Source organism: Canis lupus, chromosome 23 (assembly GCF_003254725.2).
Source record: "Canis lupus dingo isolate Sandy chromosome 23, ASM325472v2, whole genome shotgun sequence".
In the NCBI taxonomy this organism is placed as follows: Eukaryota; Metazoa; Chordata; class Mammalia; order Carnivora; family Canidae; genus Canis; species Canis lupus.
In genome coordinates, this window is record NC_064265.1 from 30,168,711 (window position 1) to 30,181,147 (window position 12,437).

The window sequence follows — 12,437 nt, forward strand, 5'->3', positions numbered from 1 at the left end:
AAGCATATGAAATAGTTGGCTGGGAATGTGGTTTCCAAAAGGTAATGTGGGCATTATAGTAACATCTGGGGCTGGATTTTTCTCCCACCTCATCTAGATTTTGGTCAGAAGTCCATCCTGCATCCGAGGAACTTGGATTTAATGGCTATTGCCTACTTTGCAATGCTTGCCTGTCAGTTCTGTTTCTACCTGCCACAGTCTTGAGCCTTTCAGCTGCCATCCACCCCAGAGAGTGCCAAAGGACATAAATATTCATGAGGGAAATAAAGATTCAGAAGGTTGAGGGCAGGGGAACCCTGTTTCTGAAATGGGCTACTGGCTTCTTGCCTTGCTTTCCTTTTCCTCCTGCCCATCCTCTTAAATTGTCATATAAAATGGCCATTATCTATCTCTTCCTCCTGTCATTAGGGAAATGACAATGTGGGAGGCTAGAGCCAGGAAAGGTGTAGGACTTACACATGATCCCCTGGGATGGCACAGTGCTTCTTAACCCAGCTTTACCAATGATGGCTTAATTGCCCCCAAATTCCTCATATACTTCAAGAATCAAGGAGGATAGTATAAGGAGAGCAGAGAATTATAGATAGTAATGGCTGTCATGGTTGCGTGGAGAGATGAGGGAAGAAAAGGCTGTTCCTATTTGCCCTAGCCAGGCCATCAGCAACTCTGCCTTAGGGACAGTCATTTAGGAGCTCACCTGCTGCTTCCTCTGATCCCCAACCCTTTCTGCACCAGAAACCAGATTAAAAGGATTGGCAGCTGGAACCTAGAAGACTGTGAGAAAGGAAGCATATTTCAGCCCTTGGCCTTCCTAAAGGGCTGGATCTAAAAAGTCTGGAGAATATTGACACAGTCAATATTCTCTCTACTCAATCCTCCTCTACTCTCACTTTTTACTTCCCTCTGAGTCCCATCAGCGCTGGTTGCCAGATTTCCGAAGCTCAGGCTGCTGGCAAAGGCCCCAGTCTGTCCCACACTAGGGACTTGTTCTCTGACAGATATGTGTTTCAGACTCAAGTTCCTGATTTTCAGTTTTGTCACTATTCTAAACAAGGATTTTGCTTGTTACTAGTTATCCTTACCTAGGTTTCATCTTGTGACTTCCAATCAGAGATGCTTAGTTTTATTAACTATCTCTTTATAATGCTCCTTTCTATGCATTAGAGTTCATCTCTTAAATCACATTATAGAACAGTCATCAAAACCATCTTTATGTGCCTGTCTTTGCATGAACTATATTTAGTGCCTTTTTCTACTGTGTGGCAAGAATAATTTTATTAATCTCAGCAGAAAAGACCAAGTGTCAAGTCATAGCAAGGGCAGTGGGAACAAGGATTTCTCCCTGATTTGACCTGACACCATGAAGTGTTTCTTGGTTCCTTTAAAGGCTAGTTCTTCAGGTAATGCAGTACACCAATGATTTAACACAGTCCTGAACCCAGCAGTCTCATGAGCCATGTATAGAAAGCCTGATATCTTGAACAACTGGCAAATCCCTGAACAAAGAAGACCCAGTAGCCTATGAGAATGAAGAACTGTGTTGGAGCCTAAGAGGCCAGAAGGAGGCAGTGTGATATAATAGAAGGAACACTGAACTTCTAGTGAGTCTTGGGTTTTTGAGCGTCCTTATTCTGCCGCCTTACTGGCCGCGAGATGTAGTCAAGACTTTTAACTTTTTAATATTTTTTGAGTGTTAATGACTATGTATCAGGCACTGTGCTTGGCATTGCTGATACAGTTGAGAATGTGACAAGGTTTTGTGGCTAAGTGTGACAACCTTGGATATATTAGGGGGTTCCTGTGGGAGTCTTTTTTTTTTTTTTTTTTTTTGCTAATTTAAATTGTTTACAGTATAAGTATTATTTCTATGGAAAATACTATAAATGACAAATATACAGATCTTCACAGCAGGTTTAGATCCTAATAAGCCCATCAGAAGTTGAAAATATTGTAAGTTGAAAATGCAGTTAATAAACCTAACCTGCCAAACATCATAGCTCAGCCTAACCTACCTTAAACATACTCAAAACACATAGCCTATAGTTGGGCAAAATTATCTAGCATACAGCCTACTTCATAATAAAGTGTTGAATATCTCATGTAATTTGTTGAATACTAAAAGTGAAAACCAGAATGATTGTATGGATACGGAATGGTTGAAAGTGCTTTGGTTGTTTACCCTAGTGATCGCATGGCTGCCTGGAAGCTGCAGGTCATTGTCCAGCATCACAAGAGTGTACTACATATTGACAGTCTGGGAAAAGATCAAAATTTGAAGTATGATTTATACTAAATGTACATCACTCTCATACCATTGTAAAATAGAAAAATACAAGTTGAACCATCCTAAGTCAGGGACCATCTGTATTTTTAAGTCGGCTTGGGAGATAGTTAATGTATCCAGTCAGAGTACCATATTGGAAAAAAAAAATACAGAGCAGTATAGATGGGGAATGCACATTATCCTTTGGGAAAAGGCTTTTTTATGCATTTATACTCCTAACAAAATGTGAAGACATAACTGCCATTGATATGAAGGCTATAAGGTGTGCTTACTAAAAATAAATTTCATGAGACTCACTTGTTTCTTTTAAAAGTCATTTTTCTGTGATCTTACTGAATACCTGGAAAGACTGCAAACTTATTATAAAGAACAATCTCTGTTTACATAGCATATTTTCATATCACTCCTAAAAGGGCCAAAAGCAGGAGCAGAGTGACTTGAAGGGATGAATTGAGGACAATCTCTAGATCATTCTTCCATGGAGATAAAGGGGCTTTGTGAGAGCTGTGAGAGCTTGTGAGAGCTCATTTGGAGCCCAAGAGACAGCCCTTGGGACTCTCCTGAGAGAATAAATACCAAGGAGAGAATAGGCTTGGGCAGATTTACATGCAGTACACATTGGATGATTCAAAATAACTGAGAAGAGCATTTTAAAAACATTAACTATAAAGAGAGTTTACAAATCGATGAAAAGGCATTGTCCTAAAAACTTAAAAATTCTTCATGATGTATTGGTAAGTGAAAAAGAAGACTATTAACTTTCTTGCATATATAATCTTTTTGGAAAAGGAGTATTTGCAGGTTATATAGAATATTAACTGTGATTATTGCTGGATATGGTTCTGGGCTTATCTTTGGATGACTGTATTTTTCAAGTTTTCTGCAGTAAGCATATACTTCTTTTATCCTCAGAAAAACTGATTATACGCAAAATCCTACAATATTATCTATGCAGGAGAGGGACTATGTGCTGTTGACTATTTTACTCCAGTGACTAAAATATATGTTAGAATCACCTGAGATAGAGCATGTAGAACTACAGCTTTGTGGGTCTCACCCCTGGAGATGCTGGGTCAGTTGGACTAGTAAGGAAAGTGGAAGTCACTTTAAAGAGTATCAGAACCATCATTTCCCATATAAATTCCAGGTTCATTGTCACATGGGGCAAAATCTGTATTCCAGTTGAAAATTATCAGTCAATTGTTCACCTAGCAAGGATATATCTATTTCAGTTTCCCCCTAAGATGCTGTTCAGGCTCCTGGGACTTGGAAAAGGCAATTATCTATTAAATACTAGATGGCTGTGTAGATTAACACCAGTGAATAAAAACACAGTGATTTGAACAAAAGACATGATTAGCTGATTAACCACAAGCCATCTCAGTGAAGGTGTACTAGAAACAACGGTGGGGTCAGATATTAATACTTCTGTTTTCTTGGATTTATCAACAGTGCATTCATTATTTCAATACTCCTCTGATGTTAGCAGTAGGGAGACATGGGGAGAAAGCTAACTTATATGCCAAAGTATTCATATTTTTAAAAAAGATTTTATTTATTTATTTGAGAGAGCACTAGCAGAAGGGAGGGCTAGAGGTAGAAGCAGACTCCCCATGGAGCAGGGAGCCCAATGCTGGACTCAGTCCCAGGACCTTGGGACCATGACCTGAGCTGAAGGTAGATGCTTAACCAGTTAAACCACCCAGGCACCCCCATATTTTTTTTATTAAAATAACATTTTCCTTAAAATTTCACGAAAAGAGATGATGTTATTTCTCCATCTACTCGTAGGGAGTAGTAGTGTGTGCTTCCTCAGAGATTTTTTTTTTAAGAATTTCAAACTAAGCATTTGGTTCCGTTTATGAGTATAATAGAAAAACTAATATTCACACTGCCCACCTATACATACACAGAACCATGTTGTATAAAAGGCAATCAGAGCTACCCAAATGCTTTAGACTACCGTTCCATTTCTACTTAGTTAAAAAAAAAAAATTGAAAGAGTCTATGATGCTGCCTATTGAAAACCCTTCTATTGACTCCAGGATCCCCCAGCTCTCAATTAACCAAGGTATAAATGGGGAGATGAAAGACCACAGATAATTTAAAGTATAGTTAAGCCAAAACTAGTCAAAATGTAGTTAACCAAAATTTTAATTGTAAACATATTTAAAATGTATCCAATATTCAGATACACATTAACATTCTAAAATGTCATCAAAACATAAATAATTTAGGTATTGTTGGTGTGCTTGCAGCTAAATATCATTTTACTTCTTCAATAAAGAAATGGTCAAAATATTAAAATCAGTTTTTAAAAGATCAAAGTCTGTGTTTCTGTGGAGAAAGAGGTCCCCAAAACATGATAAACATCTATTCATTAATGTATTTCCAGTACATTAGACACATTCTTCTTCCAGTAGACACATTCTAAAATACAGATATTTGTGCAAAATTGTGGGGGTTTTGTTTTTGGACAAATTCATTATCTGTTGTACGTTTTGGACATGGTTAATCATCTTTATACTGTTTTGTCCACTTGTAGATAATGCTTAAACGTCTTATCACTCTAGCCCATGTTTCTTTCATTTAAGTAACTGATGGAAGTTAAAGCAACTAAAAGCAGTGGGTGTTCTTAGCAAGAGACAGCCCTGTGAGGTGTGCTAGTTATCAGTTGATTCTTTTCACTATTTCACTTATTTGTAAGCCTGAGGTCCATTGGTTCAAGCTTTCTCCTGACATCTAGATAACTCACTACCAGATGGTCATGGTGCTAGCTGGCTTTCCGTTAATCTATGCCTCCACTATTGTCATTTGTCCACACTTACTAGATACGTGAAAGAAGTTAGCAAAGCTATAGGATAAACAGATACATATAATATGCTTTTAGAGAGTCACAGTTTTACTTGAGGATGTTGAGGACAAAATAATCAAGTTTTATTGATGATAAATCAAAAATTATTTTTATATTAAGGTGACATAGTTTTTATATTCAAGATATATAAATTGTATATTCAAGTGCTATATTACAGAATATAAAGCAAAATGTGCATTCTTTTTAAAGACGGAACAGGAGACTTCAAGGAAATTTCCTGACTAGAGAGGCCACTTTCCACTATACTCAAGACTCCAGAATGTGGGATTGGAGAGGGGGTGAGGCAGTGTATATTAGCGCTCTTTCCTATTAGGTATTCTTCTGGGAAAACATTGAGAAGCACTGCAAGGGGGCATGAAGAAAAATAACATAAAACTTAAATAGATGCCCTTTAGTTACATACAGTTAGGATGTAATTCGAGTGAGTTACATTTTTTCTGAAAAATGTTCTTAATAAGCCAAGCATAAGCCACTAATTATCTTGTTAATGAAGACTCAAGATTTAGAAAATAGTTTAAAAAAAAATAGTTTAAAGAAATACAAATGGAGGGCAGCCCAGGTGGCACAGCGGTTTGGCGCCACCTGCAGCCTGGGGTGTGATCCTGGAGAACCAGGGTGGAGTCCCACGTCGTCGGGCTCCCTGCATGGAGCCTGCTTCTCCCTCTGCCTGTGTCTCTACCTCTCTCTCTTTCTCTCTGTGACTTTATGAATAAATAAAATCTTAAAAAAAAAGAGATACAAATGGATTGATTATAACAATTTCTTGATAGAGAACTATTACTTTCCTCATTTACTTCAATGTCTCATTTACTACTTTGGTGTCAAAAGTTCCCACAACTTAGGCATACCTGCAGTCTTGCTAATAATAAAGACTCTACAGACTTTTTGATGGTGATGATGATGATAATGATAGTCAAGATCTACATAGTGTTTATTGTGTACCAGGTGCTGCTCTAAGTGTTTTGCACTTAGCCATTACAACAGCCTTATAAGCTACAATTATCCCCATTTTTCCTTTTACAGATGAGGAAACTGAGGCACAGAGAGTTCAGTAATTTTCTCAAGGACATGTTGCATAGGAATGGTAGAACCAAGATTGGACCCTGGGCAATCTAGTTCTAGAAACTTGCTTTAAAACATTAGCTTTCCTGCTGCTTATCACAGAAATTATTAAACATTTAGTGTTTACGAGGCTAGAATTCAAAGTTGTTGAAAGTGTTGTTGAACTACTTGTGTCACGTGAACAACATTAACAAATGAGGATCTCGTAGAATTAGACAATCAGGCACTTCCAGAATCATTTGGCTAACAAAGGAAATAAAACCCTGAAATAGATTTTTTTTAAATTACTTTCATTATGGTGCTCACTTCAGCACATATGCTAAAATTGGAATGACAAAGAGGGATTAGCATGGCCCCTGCTCAAGGATGACAGGCAAATTCATAGAATTACTTTCATTATGACTGTGCTATGAATATCCTATATGAAGTAAAGGCTGTTATATGGTAGATATATTGGGCAGTTCTGGTGGGAAACACACATACACACACTTTTAAAAAGCACTCCATTTATTCTTTATTCAGAGAATGTGACCTTTTCCCAATTGTTTTCAGATAAAGACAATCTATTAAATATATGCTTGAAAATTAACTTCAGTTATTGACACAGGAAGCCAAATAATCATAGGAAGTTGGTGGTACCAAGTGTCAGTAAAGGTAGAGAGGAGTCTCATCTGTGATCAGTTGTCCTATTCCAGAAAAGAACCTGAGTGGCCTTACCTGTGTCCTGTCACTCTAGATTTCTTTATCATAAGAAAAGAGGAAACTACTCAGGGGCTACTACATTGCTCCTTATGATTGCTCTGAACCTGGAAACTGTGTGTGTGTGTTTAACTTCACTCTAGTTGACAACTTCCTTCCTTAGATCTGTGCTTTTTGAGGGCAAAATCTACATTCTTTCTAAATATCAAATGTTTAGGGTTACTTCATCACTAAATTTGCCCTTCCCACAGCCTAGACTCAGATATTATCTTTCTATGAAAGACCCCATTGCAAAAAAAGAAACCTTTTCAGGCCCATGTAAGTGGAACATATAAAAGGTTTTCAAGGAGTGATTTTGCTATAAGAAAATTACACTTTGAGTAGACCAAATCCAGAAGTACGAATTTCAGTCAGAGATATTATTCATTATCACCATATTAATCTTGGACTCTGATCATTGGAATAGAGATTTAGCAGCTAACCAACATAAAAGCAGTTCAGAGTCCACTCTTGGGAAGTTCTCTTAACAAGTAGTTTGACAGTGACCGAAATTAAATTTCAGCTTTTATGCTTTGGGCCCTGAAAACATTGAAACATAATCTAAATATTCAGAAGTCTTTTTGCATTGAGTCAAAGATATTTTAAGTCACAATGAACGTGTGGCAATAGCCTTTGTCTCTAAACCCCAAATCTTTGCCTAGTACTCCACCTAGTAGAGTCCACCTTACCTAGGCAACCCCACCTTGGCTTGATCTGCTACCAGGCTGTCATTTATCCGTCAAATGTGTCAAGGTCCAATAGCTTCTGCCGGCTTTTCATTCCAATTTTAATGGAAGCAGAATCCTTCCTTCCCACTGTAGATGAATTAACCAGACTGCACTGAGGGGAGGGAAGGTAAGATTTTCCCTTCAGGGCCCATAGTCCTAAACAGAATACAAAAGATTAAAATTTGTTTTTCTCTTGGAAAATTCATAGATTTGAGTCTTCCCGGAGAGTTCTCTGTTCTTACATATCAGTGAGTTCTTTAAAAAGACCTCAGGAGATTGCCCTTTAGGGAGACCAACCTGAGATTCCAGCGTAGAATTCTCACGGGCCACATCTATGCATTAGCAAACGATGAAAAGGGAATCCTAGGAATGCCAGGGTCATTAGGTAGTGGCAAACTATTGTCATGTTGCAGTTTTGGTTTTTTAATTTTTTAAGAAGTTTTATTTTAGAGCGTGAGTGAGTAGGGGGAGAGGGGAGAGAAATCTCAAGCAGACTTTTCACTGTGGAGCCCAGTGCAGGGCTCCATCTCATAACCCCAAGATCATGGCCTGAGCCGAAATCAAGTCAAATGATTAACTGACTGAGACACCCAGGCACCCCTCATATTGCAGTTTCTATGTCTGCTGATTTGAAGGTTCACAGTAAGGCATTTTCTTCCCATATTATAATAGTCTTGTAGCCTTAAACACTGCCTTAGACATTTATTTCTGCTTCAGCCAGCAAACCGTTCTTCCCTTATCCCAGGAACATAGGGCCCAGCTAGAGGTATGCAGAATACAGATGTCCTTTCTATGAAGTCTTCTGAAATCCAGGCATGATATTCCTTGTGTAATAGTACCCAGACCAAACATGTCTTGATAAGATGGTGTTTCTGTAAGAGGTGCACATAAGTCAGTTTTGTCCTTTCTTGAACCAGCATCTTCACTGTACTGTCCAGACATCTTCATAAAAATGGCAGATGTTAATCTTTAGCTAGAATTAGAGAAGGCTTTATAATAATAACAAAAATGTTAGGAATGTTTGAACCCTCACTCTGGAATGAAAAGTAAGTAAATAAAAACAAATAAATGTATGTTTTCACAGATATCACCCTAATACATCTTCCCTTCCTTCCCTTTAAGTCTTGTCCCATTGCAGCACATCATTCTTAAGATGGGCTTATGGCTTCAGCATAGGAGACTGGCACGACAGTGGGTGTGAAAGCAGGCAGTAAGGAGTGAGAAGGCCCATTAAATTATTTTATCTGCTCCGTAGGTATAGAGAAGACAATCCTAGAGGGCCCAGCTCATGAGGTTCTTCTATAGTATGGAGACTGGAATTAGGAAGGAGGAAGAGATGATATGAGAAACAAAAGAAGTTCTGCCTCTGTCCTGGCTAGGGTAAAGATGGGAGAAAGGAAAATAAAAGGAGGGAGGGAGACAGAAATGTGTGCAAGTGGGGCATCTCCACAGTTCTACATTTTGGTATTGGGATACTGAAGACTTCAGAGAAGTGCTGCAGACTCAGAAATCTCTTTGTGTTCTTATTGAGCCTGGGGAGGGAGGAGCACTGTGCTCTACAAACCAGTATGGAGAAGCTCAATTGTCATGCAGCAATGTTGCTGAGATGAGAAGCAGAAACATCACAGCAGATGTTGGTGTGGACCATTGGGCAGCTGGCTGAGTAGTACAGGAGCACATTCTGGGGTCTGCAGCCAGCCAGAGCTGAGAGAAAGCTGAACAAAGGGGCATTGGCAAGAGCTACCTGGGATCATTGCTGGAGGTAAAAGAAGGGGCCAGCCTGGTGCTTAAGCATTAGAGGCCAGAAAGACATGGTGATAAGGAAACTAAAGGCATTACTGCAGACCAGTAGGTGCCAGGCACTGTCTATGAAAAGACTGACATTTTTGCCTGATGACTACTCCCAATCCCCATTGGACACGGGAGGGCTGGTGCCATTATAGGAAGAGGGGAAGCTATCAGGGAGTTTGAATCTTTTCTAAAGGAGCTGTTTAAATTATTGTATTGAACTAAAGTGTAAACTGGATCAGAAATTTAGTTACAGAGAAGGCATTACATCAGATGTGATCAGAACCAATTTTTTTTAAACCATTTTTAAAAAAATGGTTAAAACAGTCATAAATACATTTGTATATATCTTAAACATTTTATTGTAAAACCATTTTTTTAAAAAATGGTTAAAACAGTCATAAATACATTTGTATATATCTTAAACATTTTATTGTAATGTACATGTACATTCATACAGCAGTCTTTTAATGTGGGGCCAAGACCTTTCCTTTGTATATTGGTTGTCCAGTTAGAATTCCTCTTATTTCTAGCATAAATCACACCTATGATGCTTCATTTACAATTTCTAATTGTATTTTCTTTAATAGGTCAATAACTTTTAGCCACTTGCAAAGAAATTTGAGTATAGAATCTTAGTTTTTTTATAGTTAAATTTTTTTACAGTTGCCTTGATACCTGATTGAAAGCTTTGTTAAAGGAAACTCACCTTAATTAAGTCTATTCAAAGCATTCAGTTTAGTTTTCATACAAACAGCACTTTCTCTTCATGCTTTTTTCCTGTTTTGCAGTACATTTAATCATATTACATAACTAAAATAATACATAAGATGGACATAAACAGATTTGGGGGCACAAACTGACTCTTGAAAGCAGAAAGAAACCTGTTACTGGTGAGTTCTCAGTGCACCACAGGAAACAGTATGAAGTGGAGAAGGAATGGAGAGTGCTGATTAATTCAGCTAGTTGGTTCAACGGAAATTGGTTAAGAGCGAATAGTGTAACATTTTCTCTAATAGTAGATGAGGGGAAAAAATAGTAGATGAGGGAGGGCTCAAAAGGAAAGCCAAATTCTTTGTGGATAACGTTTTAATTTTTTTAATTTAAAAATATTAAAAATTACATTTTTCCCTGCACTTCCAAATTGCATTCTCTGTAACTTAAACTTTGAAAGCCCACTTATACATTCTGTAATAGTCCTCAAACTATGAACATATATCACTAATTTGTACATGGATATTAGGTAAAAAACTGATTTTTTTTTAAGCTGGTCTTTTCTGAATATCATACAATATTCTTGATTGTATGATAGTAAGTAAACCAATAAGGTTTTTCTTTCTTGTCTACAGAATTTATCCTGGTTTCTGCTTACATACCTCCAGAGAGGTCTTTTAAAATATGATCTTCATTGCTGTATTTTAAGGAAATTTGCTTCCTGCCACAAATTCTTCAGAATTGTACAGCTGCTTTCTCTATCACTTAACCAAGGTTTGGCTTGGCTTTGTTCCTCTGGCTTTGTCTATTCTTAATCTGTGCCCTCTTTCAATGCAGGAACCTCTTTGCTCTGACTATAGAATAAATAGGGGATATTTTAAGGTACTTCGGTTGGAAAAGTAACTTTCTGTTTGGGGGTCTCAGCTACAAGTGGTTGTTTCCTCCGTTGAATGGACATACCAGTACTTTCTACTGAACTCCTAAACTTCTCTCTGCCCTTTACCCTACCTACACTTCTGCCTATCTCCAGAGGTGTTTGTGTTTACCATTTCATGTCCTGTACCATGCAGGAACTATCTAGCTATGTAGTGGTCTAATCCCAACTCCTTGGCCACCTAAGCCTGAAGTGGAGCAGATAGAAGGGAGAGTTGGGAAGCTCTTCCTTGACAGTCTGCCCATGTGTATGTTCCCCTTTTCATTTGTGGAGCCAAAGATCCTACAGGCTAACTCCTGGCCATGGCACTGGGAAGCAGAACCGAGTATTGGTAGGAAAACTTTCACCCAATAATAAGCAGCTGCCTCTACCATGCTTGGCAAATGAATTGAGGATCTTTTAAATCTGAGAGAGGATGCAGATTCCAGAACAGGGTTGACATCCTTTTCAGCTTGAGAAATAAAAAAAAATAACCCATTTTTTTTTGTTTCATTTTGGTATTTTCAACAGAGCCAACACTGTCCACTTCATGAGGAACTATTAAGGGTTGCTTCACAGTGTTGGTAACTATTTGTGATCCATTTGTGGCATACCTGAATCTTACTTTCAAAACATTGGAGGTAGGAGTTGGTTAGCCATTTGAATTGATCCTACTGTTCTGTTCCTATTGTAAATACAACTTATAATTAATCTATTACTATCCTAAGTCTGAACCACATCTGCAAAGCCATGTCATGTAAAGTGATTTGAAAAGGCAGAGCATCAACCACTGTCTTGGGGTCTCTGAAAAGGCTTAGGGATCAAAACGCAGTTTAAAACTTAGTCTTTCCTATTTGTTAGTAGAAACAGAAATATCAGTTGAGAGCATATTGTGACAAATCTGTGGAAAAATATGTTCTCCATTGATTTGTACAGTTATCCCTGGAAAGAGCATATAAGGAAATAATCTTCCCAATCCAAGTTTCCTTTTGATAAAACCTTGGCAACAAGGTTGGCAACAGCTTTTTTTCTAATCCTAGGTTTCAAGTCTTTAAGAATAATTTTACTGGATGATGCATACTTTGAGGATATGATATTTTAAATATCACAGTCCTTCCAGACATCTGAGGGTTTAACATGCAAATTAGTATTTAATTTCTCCTGTGTGTGTATGTGTATGCGAGCATGTTCTGTGTCATATTAAATCACTAGGTCATATCAGAGAACCAGACCTTGAGTGAGTCATTTAACCTTTCTGTCTTCTCACATTGTAATTGAAGGAATTGCACTGTTTTATTCTAAGTGTTTCACAATAAAAAGGCTTTTTTATTCTAG

At 37.9% G+C, this 12,437-nt stretch overlaps 1 protein-coding gene and 1 non-coding gene across 32 annotated transcripts in view; both read left to right on the forward strand.

Moving 5' to 3' along the window:
• Positions 1-12,437, forward strand: part of TMEM108 (transmembrane protein 108) — a 343,659-nt gene that overhangs the window by 143,151 nt on the left and 188,071 nt on the right. The window lies entirely within an intron of this gene.
• On the forward strand, positions 6,520-6,623 carry LOC112661246 (U6 spliceosomal RNA). Its single transcript, XR_003137552.1, has one exon. It is a non-coding gene; the product is annotated as a U6 spliceosomal RNA (small nuclear RNA).